The following is a 17325-nucleotide window of genomic DNA, read 5'->3' as shown; positions in this document are numbered from 1 at the left end:
GCAGAGTTATATATTATACTAGTGGAGTTACATATTAGTGGAGTTATATATTATATTAGTGGATTTATGTATTATACTAGTGGAGTTATATATTATACTAGTGGAGTTTTATATTTTCTATTGGACTTATATATGATACTAGTGGAGTTATATATTATATTAGTGGAGTTATATATTATATATTAGTGGAGTTATATATGATACTAGTGGAGTTATATATGATACTAGTGGAGTTATATATGATACTAGTGGATTTATATATTATAATAGTGGAGTTATATATCATATTAGTGGAGCTATATATGATACTAGTGGAGTTACATATGATACTAGTGGAGTTATACATTAGACTAGTGGAGTTAAACATTAAACTAGTGGAGTTATATATGATACTAGTGGAGTTATATATTATACTAGTGGAGTTATATATTATACTAGTGGAGTTGTATATGATACTAGTGGAGTTATATATAATACTAGTGGAGTTGTATATTATATTAGTGGAGTTATATATTATAGAAGTGAAGTTTTTATTATATTAGTGGAGTTTTATATTATACTAGTGGAGTTACGGTATATATTATATTAGTAGAGTTATATATAAGTGGAGTTATATATTATACTAGTGGAGTTGTATATTATAGTAGGGGAGTTATATATTATACTAGTGGAGTTATATATTATATTATTGGAGTTATACGTGATACTAGTGCAGTTATATATTATAGTAGTGGAGTTATATATGATACTAGTGGAGTTGTATATGATACTAGTGCAGTTATATATTATAAAAGTTGAGTTGTATATTATACTAGTGGAGTTATGTATTATATTAGTGGAGCTTAATATTATAAAAGTGGAGTAATATATTATATTAGTGGAGGCATATATTATATTAGTGGAGTTATAAATTATACTAGTGGTGTTATGTATTATTTTAGTGGAGATTTATATTATAAAAGTGGAGTTATATATTACATTAGTGGAGATTTATATTATAAAAGTGGAGTTATATATTACATTAGTGGAGGTATATATTATATTAGTGGAGTTATATATTATACTAGTGGAGTTATATATTAGTGGAGTTATATATTATACTAGTGGATTTATGTATTATACTAGTGGAGTTATATATTATACTAGTGGAGTTTTATATTTACTAGTGGACTTATATATGATACTAGTGGAATTATATATTATACTAGTGGAGTTATATATTATACTAGTGGCGTTATATATTATATTAGCGGAGTTATATATTATACTAGTGGAGTTATATTTTAGTGGAGTTATATATTATACTAGTGGATTTATGTATTATACTAGTGGAGTTATATATTATACTAGTGGAGTTTTATATTTTCTAGTGGACTTATATATGATACTAGTGGAGTTATATATTATATTAGTGGAGTTATATATTATATATTAGTGGAGTTATATATGATACTAGTGGAGTTATATATGATACTAGTGGAGTTATATATGATACTAGTGGATTTATATATTATAATAGTGGAGTTATATATCATATTAGTGGAGCTATATATGATACTAGTGGAGTTACATATGATACTAGTGGAGTTATACATTAGACTAGTGGAGTTATACATTAAACTAGTGGAGTTATATATGATACTAGTGGAGTTATATATTATACTAGTGGAGTTATATATTATACTAGTGGAGTTGTATATGATACTAGTGGAGTTATATATAATACTAGTGGAGTTGTATATTATATTAGTGGAGTTATATATTATAGAAGTGGAGTTGTATATGATACTAGTGGAGTTATATATAATACTAGTGGAGTTGTATATTATATTAGTGGAGTTATATATTATAGAAGTGGAGTTTTTATTATATTAGTGGAGTTTTATATTATACTAGTGGAGTTACGGTATATATTATATTAGTGGAGTTATATATAAGTGGAGTTATATATTATACTAGTGGAGTTGTATATTATAGTAGGGGAGTTATATATTATACTAGTGGAGTTGTATATTACACTACTGGGTTTATATAATATAGTAGTGGAGTTATATATGATACTAGTGGAGTTATATATTATACTAGTGGAGTTATATATTATACTAGTGGAGTTATATATTATATTATAGGAGTTATACGTGATACTAGTGCAGTTATATATTATAGTAGTGGAGTTATATATGATACTAGTGGAGTTGTATATGATACTAGTGCAGTTATATATTATAAAAGTGGAGATATATATATTACTAGTGGAGATGTATATGATACTAGTTTAGTTATATATGATACTAGTGCAGTTATATATTATAAAAGTGGAGTTGTATATTATACTAGTGGAGTTATGTATTATATTAGTGGAGCTTTATATTATAAAAGTGGAGTTATATATTACATTAGTGGAGGTATATATTATATTAGTGGAGTTATATATTATGCTAGTGGAATTATGTATTATACTAGTGGAGTTATATATTATACTAGTGGCGTTATATATTATATTAGTGGAGTTATATATTAGTGGAGTTATATATTATACTAGTGGATTTATGCATTATACTAGTGGAGATATATGTTATACTAGTGGAGTTTTATATTTACTAGCGGACTTCTATATGACACTAGTGAAGTTATATATTATATTAGTGGAGTTATATATCATATATTAGTGGAGTTATATATGACACAAGTGGAGTTACATATGATACTAGTGGAGTTATATATTATACTAGTGGAGTTATTTATTATAAAAGTGGAGTTGTATATTATACTAGTGGAGTTATGTATTATATTAGTGGAGCTTTATATTATAAAAGTGGAGTAATATATTATATTAGTGGAGGTATATATGATACTAGTGGAGTTATATATAATACTAGTGGAGTTGTATATTATATTAGTGGAGTTATATATTATAGAAGTGAAGTTTTTGTTATATTAGTGGAGTTTTATATTATACTAGTGGAGTTACGGTATATATTATATTAGTAGAGTTATATATAAGTGGAGTTATATATTATACTAGTGGAGTTGTATATTATAGTAGGGGAGTTATATATTATACTAGTGGAGTTATATATTATATTATTGGAGTTATACGTGATACTAGTGCAGTTATATATTATAGTAGTGGAGTTATATATGATACTAGTGGAGTTGTATATGATACTAGTGCAGTTATATATTATAAAAGTTGAGTTGTATATTATACTAGTGGAGTTATGTATTATATTAGTGGAGCTTAATATTATAAAAGTGGAGTAATATATTATATTAGTGGAGGCATATATTATATTAGTGGAGTTATAAATTATACTAGTGGTGTTATGTATTATTTTAGTGGAGATTTATATTATAAAAGTGGAGTTATATATTACATTAGTGGAGATTTATATTATAAAAGTGGAGTTATATATTACATTAGTGGAGGTATATATTATATTAGTGGAGTTATATATTATACTAGTGGAGTTATATATTAGTGGAGTTATATATTATACTAGTGGATTTATGTATTATACTAGTGGAGTTATATATTATACTAGTGGAGTTTTATATTTACTAGTGGACTTATATATGATACTAGTGGAATTATATATTATACTAGTGGAGTTATATATTACACTAGTGGCGTTATATATTATATTAGCGGAGTTATATATTATACTAGTGGAGTTATATTTTAGTGGAGTTATATATTATACTAGTGGATTTATGTATTATACTAGTGGAGTTATATATTATACTAGTGGAGTTTTATATTTTCTAGTGGACTTATATATGATACTAGTGGAGTTATATATTATATTAGTGGAGTTATATATTATATATTAGTGGAGTTATATATGATACTAGTGGAGTTATATATGATACTAGTGGAGTTATATATGATACTAGTGGATTTATATATTATAATAGTGGAGTTATATATCATATTAGTGGAGCTATATATGATACTAGTGGAGTTACATATGATACTAGTGGAGTTATACATTAGACTAGTGGAGTTATACATTAAACTAGTGGAGTTATATATGATACTAGTGGAGTTATATATTATACTAGTGGAGTTATATATTATACTAGTGGAGTTGTATATGATACTAGTGGAGTTATATATAATACTAGTGGAGTTGTATATTATATTAGTGGAGTTATATATTATAGAAGTGGAGTTGTATATGATACTAGTGGAGTTATATATAATACTAGTGGAGTTGTATATTATATTAGTGGAGTTATATATTATAGAAGTGGAGTTTTTATTATATTAGTGGAGTTTTATATTATACTAGTGGAGTTACGGTATATATTATATTAGTGGAGTTATATATAAGTGGAGTTATATATTATACTAGTGGAGTTGTATATTATAGTAGGGGAGTTATATATTATACTAGTGGAGTTGTATATTACACTACTGGGTTTATATAATATAGTAGTGGAGTTATATATGATACTAGTGGAGTTATATATTATACTAGTGGAGTTATATATTATACTAGTGGAGTTATATATTATATTATAGGAGTTATACGTGATACTAGTGCAGTTATATATTATAGTAGTGGAGTTATATATGATACTAGTGGAGTTGTATATGATACTAGTGCAGTTATATATTATAAAAGTGGAGATATATATATTACTAGTGGAGTTGTATATGATACTAGTGCAGTTATATATTATAAAAGTTGAGTTGTATATTATACTAGTGGAGTTATGTATTATATTAGTGGAGCTTAATATTATAAAAGTGGAGTAATATATTATATTAGTGGAGGCATATATTATATTAGTGGAGTTATAAATTATACTAGTGGTGTTATGTATTATTTTAGTGGAGATTTATATTATAAAAGTGGAGTTATATATTACATTAGTGGAGATTTATATTATAAAAGTGGAGTTATATATTACATTAGTGGAGGTATATATTATATTAGTGGAGTTATATATTATACTAGTGGAGTTATATATTAGTGGAGTTATATATTATACTAGTGGATTTATGTATTATACTAGTGGAGTTATATATTATACTAGTGGAGTTTTATATTTACTAGTGGACTTATATATGATACTAGTGGAATTATATATTATACTAGTGGAGTTATATATTATACTAGTGGCGTTATATATTATATTAGCGGAGTTATATATTATACTAGTGGAGTTATATATTAGTGGAGTTATATATTATACTAGTGGATTTATGTATTATACTAGTGGAGTTATATATTATACTAGTGGAGTTTTATATTTTCTAGTGGACTTATATATGATACTAGTGGAGCTATATATTATATTAGTGGAGTTATATATTATATATTAGTGGAGTTATATATGATACTAGTGGAGTTATATATGATACTAGTGGAGTTATATATGATACTAGTGGATTTATATATTATAATAGTGGAGTTATATATCATATTAGTGGAGCTATATATGATACTAGTGGAGTTACATATGATACTAGTGGAGTTATACATTAGACTAGTGGAGTTATACATTAAACGAGTGGAGTTATATATGATACTAGTGGAGTTATATATTATACTAGTGGAGTTATATATTATACTAGTGGAGTTGTATATGATACTAGTGGAGTTATATATAATACTAGTGGAGTTGTATATTATATTAGTGGAGTTATATATTATAGAAGTGGAGTTGTATATGATACTAGTGGAGTTATATATAATACTAGTGGAGTTGTATATTATATTAGTGGAGTTATATATTATAGAAGTGGAGTTTTTATTATATTAGTGGAGTTTTATATTATACTAGTGGAGTTAAGGTATATATTATATTAGTGGAGTTATATATAAGTGGAGTTATATATTATACTAGTGGAGTTGTATATTATAGTAGGGGAGTTATATATTATACTAGTGGAGTTGTATATTACACTACTGGGTTTATATAATATAGTAGTGGAGTTATATATGATACTAGTGGAGTTATATATTATACTAGTGGAGTTATATATTATACTAGTGGAGTTATATATTATATTATAGGAGTTATACGTGATACTAGTGCAGTTATATATTATAGTAGTGGAGTTATATATGATACTAGTGGAGTTGTATATGATACTAGTGCAGTTATATATTATAAAAGTGGAGATATATATATTACTAGTGGAGTTGTATATGATACTAGTTTAGTTATATATGATACTAGTGCAGTTATATATTATAAAAGTGGAGTTGTATATTATACTAGTGGAGTTATGTATTATATTAGTGGAGCTTTATATTATAAAAGTGGAGTTATATATTACATTAGTGGAGGTATATATTATATTAGTGGAGTTATATATTATGCTAGTGGAATTATGTATTATACTAGTGGAGTTATATATTATACTAGTGGCGTTATATATTATATTAGTGGAGTTATATATTAGTGGAGTTATATATTATACTAGTGGATTTATGTATTATACTAGTGGAGATATATGTTATACTAGTGGAGTTTTATATTTACTAGCGGACTTCTATATGACACTAGTGGAGTTATATATTATATTAGTGGAGTTATATATCATATATTAGTGGAGTTATATATGACACAAGTGGAGTTACATATGATACTAGTGGAGTTATATATTATACTAGTGGAGCTTTATATTATAAAAGTGGAGTAATATATTATATTAGTGGAGGTATATATTATATTAGTGGAGTTATATATGATACTAGTGGAGTTATATATTATACTAGTGGAGTTATATATTATACTAGTGCCGTTATATATTATATTAGTGGAGTTATATATTATACTAGTGGAGTTATATATTATAAAAGTGGAGTTGTATATTATACTAGTGGAGTTATGTACTATATTAGTGGAGCTTTATATTATAAAAGTGGAGTAATATATTATATTAGTGGAGGTGTATATTATAATAGTGGAGTTATAAATTATACTAGTGGAGTTATGTATTATATTAGTGGAGCTTTATATTATAAAAGTGGAGTTATATATTATATTAGTGGAGGTATATATTTTATTAGTGGAGTTATAAATTATACTAGTGGTGTTATGTATCATTTTAGTGGAGATTCATATTATAAAAGAGGAGTTATATATTATATTAGTGGAGGTATATATTATATATTAGTGGAGTTATATATGATACTAGTGGAGCTATATATTATACTAGTGGAGTTATATATTATACTAGTGGCGTTATATATTATATTAGTGGAGTTATATATTATGCTAGTGGAGTTATATATTATAAAAGTGGAGTTGTATATTATAGTAGTGGAGTTATGTATTATTTTAGTGGAGATTTATATTATAAAAGTGGAGTTATATATTATATTAGTGGAGTTATATATTATATATTAGTGGAGTTATATATGATACTAGTGGAGTTATATATAATACTAGTGGAGTTGTATATTATATTAGTGGAGTTATATATTATGCAAGTGGAGGTTTTATTATATTAGTGGAGTTTTATATTATACTAGTGGAGTTATGTATTATATTAGTGGAGCTTTATATTATAAAAGTGGAGTAATATATGGAGTTATATATTATAATGGAGTTATATGTGATGCTAGTGGAGTTGTATATGATACTAGTGGAGTTGTATATGATACTAGTGCAGTTATATATGATACTAGTGCAGTTATATATTATAAAAGTGGAGTTGTATATGATACTAGTGGAGTTGTATATGTTACTAGTGCAGTTATATATTATAGTAGAGTTATATGTGATACTAGTGGAGTTGTATATGATACTAGTGGAGTTGTATATGATACTAGTGCAGTTAGATATTATTGTGGAGTTATATGTTATACTAGTGGAGTTGTATATGATACTAGTGCAGTTATAAATTACAAAAGTGGAGTTGTATATGATACTAGTGGAGTTGTATATGATACTAGTGGAGTTGTATATGATACTAGTGCAGCTGGATATTATAGTGGAGTTATATGTTATACTAGTGGAGTTGTATATGATACTAGTGCAGTTATATATTATAAAAGTGGAGTTGTATATGATACTAGTGGAGTTGTATATGATACTAGTGGAGTTGTATATGATACTAGTGCAGTTATATATTATAGTGGAGTTATATGTGATACTAGTGGAGTTGTATATGATACTAGTGCAGTTATATATTATAGTGGAATTGTATATGATACTAGTGCAGTTATATATTATAAAAGTGGAGTTGTATATTATACTAGTGGAGTTGTATGTGGTATTAGTGGAGTTGTATATGATACTAATGGAGTTGTATATGATACTAGTGGAGTTGTATGTGGTACAAGTGGAGTTGTATGTGGTACTAGTGGAGTTGTATATGATACTAGTGGAGTTGTATATGATACTAGTGGAGTTGTATGTGGTACTAGTGGAGTTGTATATGATACTAGTGCAGATATATGTTATAGTGGAGTTATATGAGATACTAGTGGAGCTGTATATGATACTAGTGGAGTTATATGTGATACTACTGGAGTTGTATATGAAACTAGTGCAGTTATATATTATAGTGGAGTTATATGTGATACTAGTGGAGTTATAAGTGATACTAGTGGAGTTGTATATGATAGTAGTGCAGTTATATATTACTAGTGGAGTTATATGTGATACTGGTGGAGTTGTATATGATACTAGTGCAGTTATATATTATAGTGGAGTTATATGTGATACTGGTGGAGTTGTATATGATACAAGTGCAGTTATATATTATAGTGGAGTTATATGTGAAACTGGTGGAGTTGTATATGATACTAGTGCAGTTATATATTATAATGGAGTTATATGTGATACTAGTGGAGATGTATATGATACTAGTTGGATGTATATGATACTAGTGCAGTTATATAAGATACTAGTATAGTTATATATTATAAAAGTGGAGTTGTATATGATACTAGTGGAGTTGTATATGATACTAGTGCAGTTATATATTATAGTGGAGTTATGTGATACTAGTGGAGTTGTATATGATACTAGTGGAGTTGTATATGATACTAGTGCAGTTAGATATTATAGTGGAGTTATATGTTATACTAGTGGAGTTGTATATGATACTAGTGCAGTTATATATTACAAAAGTGGAGTTGTATATGATACTAGTGGAGTTGTATATGATACTAGTGGAGTTGTATATGATACTAGTGCAGTTATATATTATAGTGGAGTTATATGTGATACTAGTGGAGTTGTATATGATATTAGTGCAGTTATATATTATAGTGGAGTTGTATATGATACTAGTGCAGTTATATATTATAAAAGTTGAGTTGTATATTATACTAGTGGAGTTGTATGTGGTACTAGTGGAGTTGTATATGATACTAGTGGAGTTGTATATGATACTAGTGGAGTTGTATGTGGTACTAGTGGAGTTGTATGTGGTACTAGTGGAGTTGTATGTGGTACTAGTGGAGTTATATATTATACTAGTGGAGTTATATATGATACTAGTGGAGTTATACATTATACTAGTGGAGTTATACATTAGACTAATGGAGTTATATATGATACTAGTGGAGTTATATATTATACCAGTGGAGTTATATATTATACTAAAGGAGTTGTATATGATAGTAGTGGAGTTATATATCATACTAGTGGAGTTGTATATTATATTAGTGGAGTTATATATTATACAAGTGGAGTTGTATATGATACTAGAGGAGTTATATATTATACTAGTGGAGTTGTATATTATACTAGTGGAGTTATATATTATACAAGTGGAGTTGTATATTATACTACTGGGGTTATATATTATAGTAGTGGAGTTATATATTATACTAGTGGCGTTATATATTATATTAGCGGAGTTATATATTATACTAATGGAGTTATATGTTATATTTGTGGAGTTATATATTATACTAGTGGAAATATATATGATACTAGTGGACTTATATATTATACTAGTGGATTTATATATTATATTACTGGAGTTATACACTATACTAGTGAAGTTATATATTAGTGGAATTATATATTATACTAGTGGAGTTATATATTATATTAGTGGAGTTATGTATTATACTAGTGGAGTTATATATTATTTTATTGGAGTTATATATTAGTGGATTTATATATGATACTAGTGGTGTTGTGGTTACACCGCCCCGAGCTGCCTCCCCGGCACGTTCAAGCCACTCCCCCAGCTCGGACGTGCCGGAAACATCCGAGCGCTCGGCTCGCGCTCTGAGGAGACGAGTGCTGCACTGCACCAGGTGTTTACCATCATCCATCAGGCACACCTGTGGCAATCAGGCAGCCTTCTACAAGAAACCTCCCAGAACGTCTCTCAGTGCTTCGACGTACTGAACCCTCCGTCTCTCCCTCCGCGATTTCCGCGTCTCCTTCGTCCCCAGCGACCTTCACGTTTCTCCCCGGACCTCTCCTGCGATCTCCCCCCTTGTCCCTCTATCTGGACCCCTGCTTTCGGACTCGACTTCCCGGATCTCGGACCTGGACTTTCTCGGACAACCCCTCTTGGATCACGGACTGGACTTTCTCGCCAGGTGCACGCACATTTTTTCCAACACCTCCTGGTCATTTACATACCGCACCACACATTGGCTAAAAACACTCACACATAGTTATAAACGCAAACCACGGGACACCACACATAGTTTATTCACACATCCCACTAACAACGCTCTTTTTCACCATACATTTCCCTCCCACAATAAAACCTCCCTCTGTAGATTTTGAAGTCATCTCGTGTCTGTCTGTCTTGGGTTTCGCCACACGGGTCAGGTTCTGGTGCGCGAGCATAACAGAACGTCGAAGCCATTATGGACCCAGGCAAACCCAAGGAGCAGACGGTCCCTGTGACGCCCCTGAGCCCCGTCCCCCTAGAGGCAGTAGTAAGAAGTCACAGTTGCCAACTTGCCTCTCTCAACTCAGAGCTTACTACTGCCTTCACCCGTGTCACCGGAGAGATCAGCGATCTTCAGTCCGGCTCCCAGGCCGCGACGAGCGCGTTAGATGCCCTCACCGCGCAGATCGCTGCACTCTCCACAGCGGTCTCCAGGATGAGCGACCACCCTGCCCTGGCCTCGGTCTCTGCCCCCAGCTCGGCCTCCGGTTTCCCCGTTTCTGGTCCCGACGTTCCCCCTCCTCCGAGTCAACCCTCACTGGACCCCCGGTGCGAGCCTAACCTCCCCTGCCCCAAGGCCTTCGGTGGGGAGTTCGAGCTGTGCAGGGGTTTCCTTGGTCAGTGTGAGCTCCTGTTCAAACACCAGCGAGTTAGGTATAGGACAGGAGAGACCAAGGTAGCCCTTGTCATGTCCCTCCTCACCGGCAAAGCCCTCAGCTGCGCCATAGCGGCGGTAGGCCATACCGAGCAGCTCGCCTCGGACTATGGTGCCTTCCGCCGCGAGTTCAATCTGGTGTTCGACCACCCAGCTGACGGGCAAGACGCTGCCGGCCGCCTCCATTCCACCCAACAGGGAGCCAGGTCGGTGGCAGATTATTCCTTGGATTAAGGATACTCGCGGCAGACAGTGGGTGGGATGACACTGCGCTCAAGAGCGCGTACAGGAGGGGGCTGAGCGAGCCCATCAAAGATCTCCTCGTTCGGGACCGCCCTGCCTCCTTCAACGAGCTCGTCACCCGCGCCCTCCAGATGGAAGAGCGGCGCCAGGAACGCGCCCCGCGCGTTGGCTCCTCCCATAGACCAACCCCCGTCCGTCCTACCGGTGCCTTCCCTGGGTCAGCGTCCTGTGGGCTCTCTCCACCCTCACACTCCCCCTCGCAACCCTGGGTGGCTTCTGGATCCAGGCCGGAGGAGGAGCCCATGCAGTTGGGTCGGTCACGGCTCCCGCTGGAGGTTAGGGAGCAGAGGATGCATGGCCACCTCTGGCTCTACTGCGGGAGGTCGGGCCACTATATCAAGGCCTGCCCGACTCGCCCAAAAAGACCCGGCTCACCAGTGAGGGGTGTTCTAGTGAGCCTGACGACCCTTCCTCAGCCCCAGCCCAAGAAGGAGCACAACCACCTTTTTCCGGTCACTCTCACCTGGGGTAACCACTCACTGTCTGTTGGTGCACTCCTGGATTCGGGGGCGGACGAGTGTTTGATGGACATCTCGCTGGCCCGGCAGGCCGGCATTCCACTCGTCCCCCTAGACACACCCCTCACAGCCCAAGCCCTAGATGGTCGTTCACTTGGTAAGATCACACACAGCACTGCTTCCCTCACCCTCACTCTTTCGGGTAATCACGTGGAAGCTATCCGTTTCTTGGTTTTGCGCGCCCCTGGTGTTAGGAAGACCGTGGTTGGAACGGCACAATCCCTACATCTCTTGGTATACTGGGCGGATTTTGGGTTGGAGCGTTGCGTGTCATGCCAACAGCCTTCGCTCCGCCCACTCCCCGTCCAGCGGCCTCAGACCCGTACCTCCTCCCACGGATCTCACTGGTGTTCCTTCCATTTATCACGATTTAGCCCCTGTATTTAGTAAAGACAGTGCACTTTCCCGGGGCCGCCCTTCCCACCGGTCGATTGTATAACCTCTCCGTCCCGGAGAAGGAGACTATGCGCAATTATGTCAGAGTCCCTGGCCTCAGGAATCATAAGGCCCTCGTCTTCCCCGGTGGCGGCGGGCTTCTTTTTTGTGGCAAAGAAGGAGGGCAGCCTGAGGCCTTGCATAGATTATCGAATGCTAAATAATATCACGGTGAAAAATAAATATCCACTCCCCCTTATGAGTTCCACGTTCGAGCCACTCACTCACGCCACGGTGTTCACGAAGCTGGACCTGCGCAGCGCGTACCACCTGGTGCGCATCCGGGAAGGGGATGAATGGAAGACGGCCTTCAACACCCACCTAGTGCATTTCGAGTACCTCTTTATGCCCTTCGGCCTCACCAACGCCCCGGCCGTCTTCCAGGCATTGGTCAACGACGTGCTCCGGGACATGCTGAACACGTTCGCGGTGGTGTACCTGGATGACATCCTCGTGTTCTCCAGGACTGAGGAGGAACACCACCAGCATGTCCGCCTGGTCCTCCAACGGCTGCTGGAGAACAGGCTCTTCGTGAAAGCCGAGAAGTGCGTGTTCCACTCCGCCTCCGTGGAGTTCCTTGGCCACATCGTGGAGAAGGGGCTCGTCCGCACTGACCCCAGGAAGACCCGAGCGGTGGAGGAGTGGGCACGGCCCACCAACAGGACGCAACTCCGGCGCTTCCTGGGGTTTGCAAACTTCTACTGGCGCTTCATCAGGGGGTTCAGCCGTGTGGCCGCCCCCCTCACTGCACTCACCTCCAACCTCCGCCCCTTCTCCTGGACCTCGGAGGCGGAAGCCGCCTTCTTGGCCCTGAAGAGGCTGTTCACAACGGCTCCGGTGCTCGCCCACCCGGACCCGTGCAGGCAGTTCATCGTGGAGGTGGACGCATCGGACACGGGCATCGGAGCCGTCCTCTCCCAGCGGTCGGAGGAGGACCAGAAGATCCACCCGTGCGCCTTCTTCTCCCGGCGTTTCAGTCCTGCGGAGAAGAATTATGACATCGGCAACAGGGAGTTGCTGGCCGTCCACGCCGCCCTAGAGGAGTGGAGACACTGGCTGGAGGGAGCAGGGCAGCCGTTCATCGTATGGTCCGATCACAAGAACCTGACCTACGTACGGACGGCTAAGAGGCTCAACCCCAGGCAGGCGCGCTGGGCTCTCTTCTTCAGCCGGTTCGACTTCACCCTCACCTACCGCCCGGGCACCAAGAACGTCAGGGAAGACGCCCCAGACACCATCCTTCCCCCGGCCCGGGTGGTGGGTGTCGTCACCTGGGGCATCGAATCAGTGGTGAGAAGGGCCCAGCGCGCCCAGGCAATGGACCCCGGAACCGGCTATTTGTGCCTCCCTCTGTCCGGCCCCAGGTGCTGGAGTGGGGCCACTCCAGCCATCTTGCCTGCCACCCCGGTGTCTACCGAACGGCGGCCTTCATCCGCAGGGGTTTCTGGTGGCCCACCATGGAGGCAGACACCAGAGAGTTCGTGGCAGCCTGCGCCCGCAGCAAGGCTCTCCATCGCCCTCCAGCAGGTCTCCTGCGCCCCCTTCCTGTCCCCGGCCGACCTTGGTCCCACATTGCCTTGGACTTTGTAACTGGCCTCCCCGTGTCCCAAGGCAATGACACCATTGTCGACCGGTTTTCCAAGGCCGTCCACTTTGTTGCCCTCACCAAACTCCCCTCTGCAGCCGAGACGGCGGACCTTCTCGTCTCCCACGTCGTCCGACCCCATGGGATTCCCCTGGACATTGTCTCTGACCGTGGTCCCCAGTTCACCTCGAAGGTATGGCAGGCCTTCTGTAAGAGGATTGGGGCCACGGTCAGCCTCTCCTCCGGGTATCACCCCCAGACCAATGGGCAGGCAGAGCGGGCCAATCAAGCCCTGGAGGCGGCTTTGCTTTGCGTTACCACCAGCAACCCCGCCTCCTGGAGCAAGTACCTGCCCTGGGTGGAGTACTCGCTCAACTCCATGGAGAGTTCGGCTACCGGTTTGTCCCCCTTCGAGTGTTCCCTGGGCTATCAACCCCCTCTGTTCCCCCATCAGGAGTTGGAGGTGGCGGGCCCATCTCCGCCGATGTCGGCGCGTTTGGAAGATCGCCCGGGCCGCTATGTTGCGAGCTGCAGCGCCAACCGGCGGAGAGTGCCGGCCCCAGCTTATCGACCTGGCCAGAGGGTATGGCTCCTGGCCCGGGACCTGCCCCTCCCTACCCTCAACCGGAAGCTGGATCCCCGCTACGTCGGTCCCTACACCATGGACCGCATCGTCAACCCTTCGGCGGTGCGTCTCCATCTCCCTACCTCACTCAAGATCCATCCCGTCTTCCATGTCTCGCGCCTCAAACCGGTAGCCACCAGCCCCCTGTCCAAGCTCCTCCACCCCCCAGGGTCCTCGACGGTGGTGACATGGTCTGGGATGTCGACCAGCTGCTCGCCGTACGCCGCCGGGGGCGTGGGTACCAATACCTGGTGGACTGGGTTGGCTATGGGCCCGAGGACCGCAGCTGGGTTCCCCGGTCCTACCTGGCCGACCCCGCACTCCTGGAGGAGTTCTATCGGGCCAACGCCATCGGACGGTCGCCCGGTGTCTCCCGTAGGAGGGGGGGGTCCTGTTGTGGTTACACCGCCCCGAGCTGCCTCCCCGGCACGTTCAAGCCACTCCCCCAGCTCGGACGTGCCGGAAACATCCGAGCGCTCGGCTCGCGCTCTGAGGAGACAAGCGCTGCACTGCACCAGGTGTTTGCCATCAGGCACACCTGTGGCAATCAGGCAGCCTTCTACAAGAAGCCTCCCAGAACGTCTCTGTGCTTCGACGTACTGAACCCTGCGACTCTCCCTCCGCGATTTCCACGGCTCCCCGTGTCTCCCTCGTCCCCAGCGACCTTCACGTTTCTCCCCGGACCTCTCCTGCGATCTCCCCCCCTTGTCCCTCTATCTGGACCCCTCCTTTCGGACTCGACTAACCGGATCTCGGACAACCCCTCTTGGATCACGGACTGGACTTTCTCGCCAGGTGCACGCACATTTTTTTCAACACTTCCTGGTCATTTACATACCGCACCACACATTGGCTAAAAACACTCACACATAGTTATACACGCAAACCACGGGACACCACACATAGTTTATTCACACATCCCACTAACGGAACGCCTTTTTTTCGCCATACATTTCCCTCCCACAATAAAACCTCCCTTTGTAGATTTTGAAGTCATCTCGTGTCTGTCTGTCTTGGGTTTCGCCACACAGGTCAGGTTCTGGTGCGCGAGCATAACAAGTGGAGTTATATATGATACTAGTGGAGTTATATATTGTACTATTGGAGTTATATGTGATACTAGTGCAGTTATATATTATAGTAGTGGAGTATTATATTAGTGGAGTTATATATTATACTAGTGGAAATATATATGATACTAGTGGACTTGTATATTATACTAGTGGATTTAAATATTAGTGGAGTTAGATATTATATTGGTGGAGTTGTATATGATACTAGTGGCGTTGTATAGTATACTAGTGGAGTTGCATGTTATATTTGTGGAGTTATATATTATACTAGTGGAGTTATATATTATACTAGAGTTGTATATGATACTAGTGGAGTTATATATAATATTAGTGGAGTTGTATATTATATTAGTAGAGTTATATATTATTCAAGTTGAGTTTTTATTATATTAGTGGAGTTTTATATTATACTAGTGGAGTTACGGTATATATTATATTAGTGGAGTTATATATAAGTGGAGTTATATATTATACTAGTGGAGTTGTATATTATACTACTGGGGTTATATATTCTAGTGGAGTTATATATTATACTAGTGGAGTCGTATATGATACTAGTGGAGTTATATATTATACAAGTGGAGTTTTTATTATATTGGTGGAGTTTTATATTATACTAGTGGAGTTACGGTATATATTATATTAGTGAAGTTATATATAAGTGGAGTTATATATTATACTAAGGAGTTGTATATTATAGTAGGGGAGTTATATATTATACTAGTGGAGTTGTATATGATAGTAGTGCAGTTATATATTATAGTGGAGTTGTATGTGATACTAGTGGAGTTGTATGTGATACTAGTGGAGTTATATATTATACTAGTGGAGTTGTATATGATACTAGTGGAGTTATATATTATACAAGTGGAGTTTTTATTATATAAGTGGAGTTTTATATTATACTAGTGGAGTTACGGTATATATTATATTAGTGGAGTTATATATAAGTGGAGTTATATATTATACTAATGGAGTTGTATATTATAGTAGGGGAGTTATATATTATACTAGTGGAGTTGTATATGATAGTGGTGCAGTTATATATTATAGTGGAGTTGTATGTGATACTAGTGGAGTTGTATATGATAGTAGTGCAGTTATATATTATAGTGGAGTTGTATGTGATACTAGTGGAGTTGTATATGATAGTAGTGCAGTTATATATTATAGTGGAGTTGTATATGATAGTAGTGCAGTTATATATCATAGTGGAGTTGTATGTGGTACTAGTGGAGTTGTATATGATAGTAGTGCAGTTATATATTATAGTGGAGTTGTATGTGATACTGGTGGAATTGTATATGATACTAGTGCAGTTATATATTATAGTGGCGTTGTATGTGGTAGTAGTGGAGTTGTATATGATAGTAGTGCAGTTATATATTATAGTGGAGTTGTATGTGGTACTAGTGGAGTTGTATATGATAGTAGTGCAGTTATATATTATAGTGGAGTTGTATGTGATACTAGTGGAGTTATATGTGATACTAGTGGAGTTGTATATGATAGTAGT

General features: G+C 37.7%; 1 protein-coding gene across 1 annotated transcript in view; it reads right to left on the bottom strand.

Moving 5' to 3' along the window:
* Nucleotides 1-17325, bottom strand: part of tmco4 (transmembrane and coiled-coil domains 4) — a 542127-nt gene that overhangs the window by 524284 nt on the left and 518 nt on the right.

Source organism: Lampris incognitus, chromosome 2 (assembly GCF_029633865.1).
Source record: "Lampris incognitus isolate fLamInc1 chromosome 2, fLamInc1.hap2, whole genome shotgun sequence".
NCBI classification, from domain to species: domain Eukaryota; kingdom Metazoa; phylum Chordata; class Actinopteri; order Lampriformes; family Lampridae; genus Lampris; species Lampris incognitus.
Note: the sequence above shows the minus strand (reverse complement) of the source record. Positions and strands in the feature narration are given on the sequence as shown.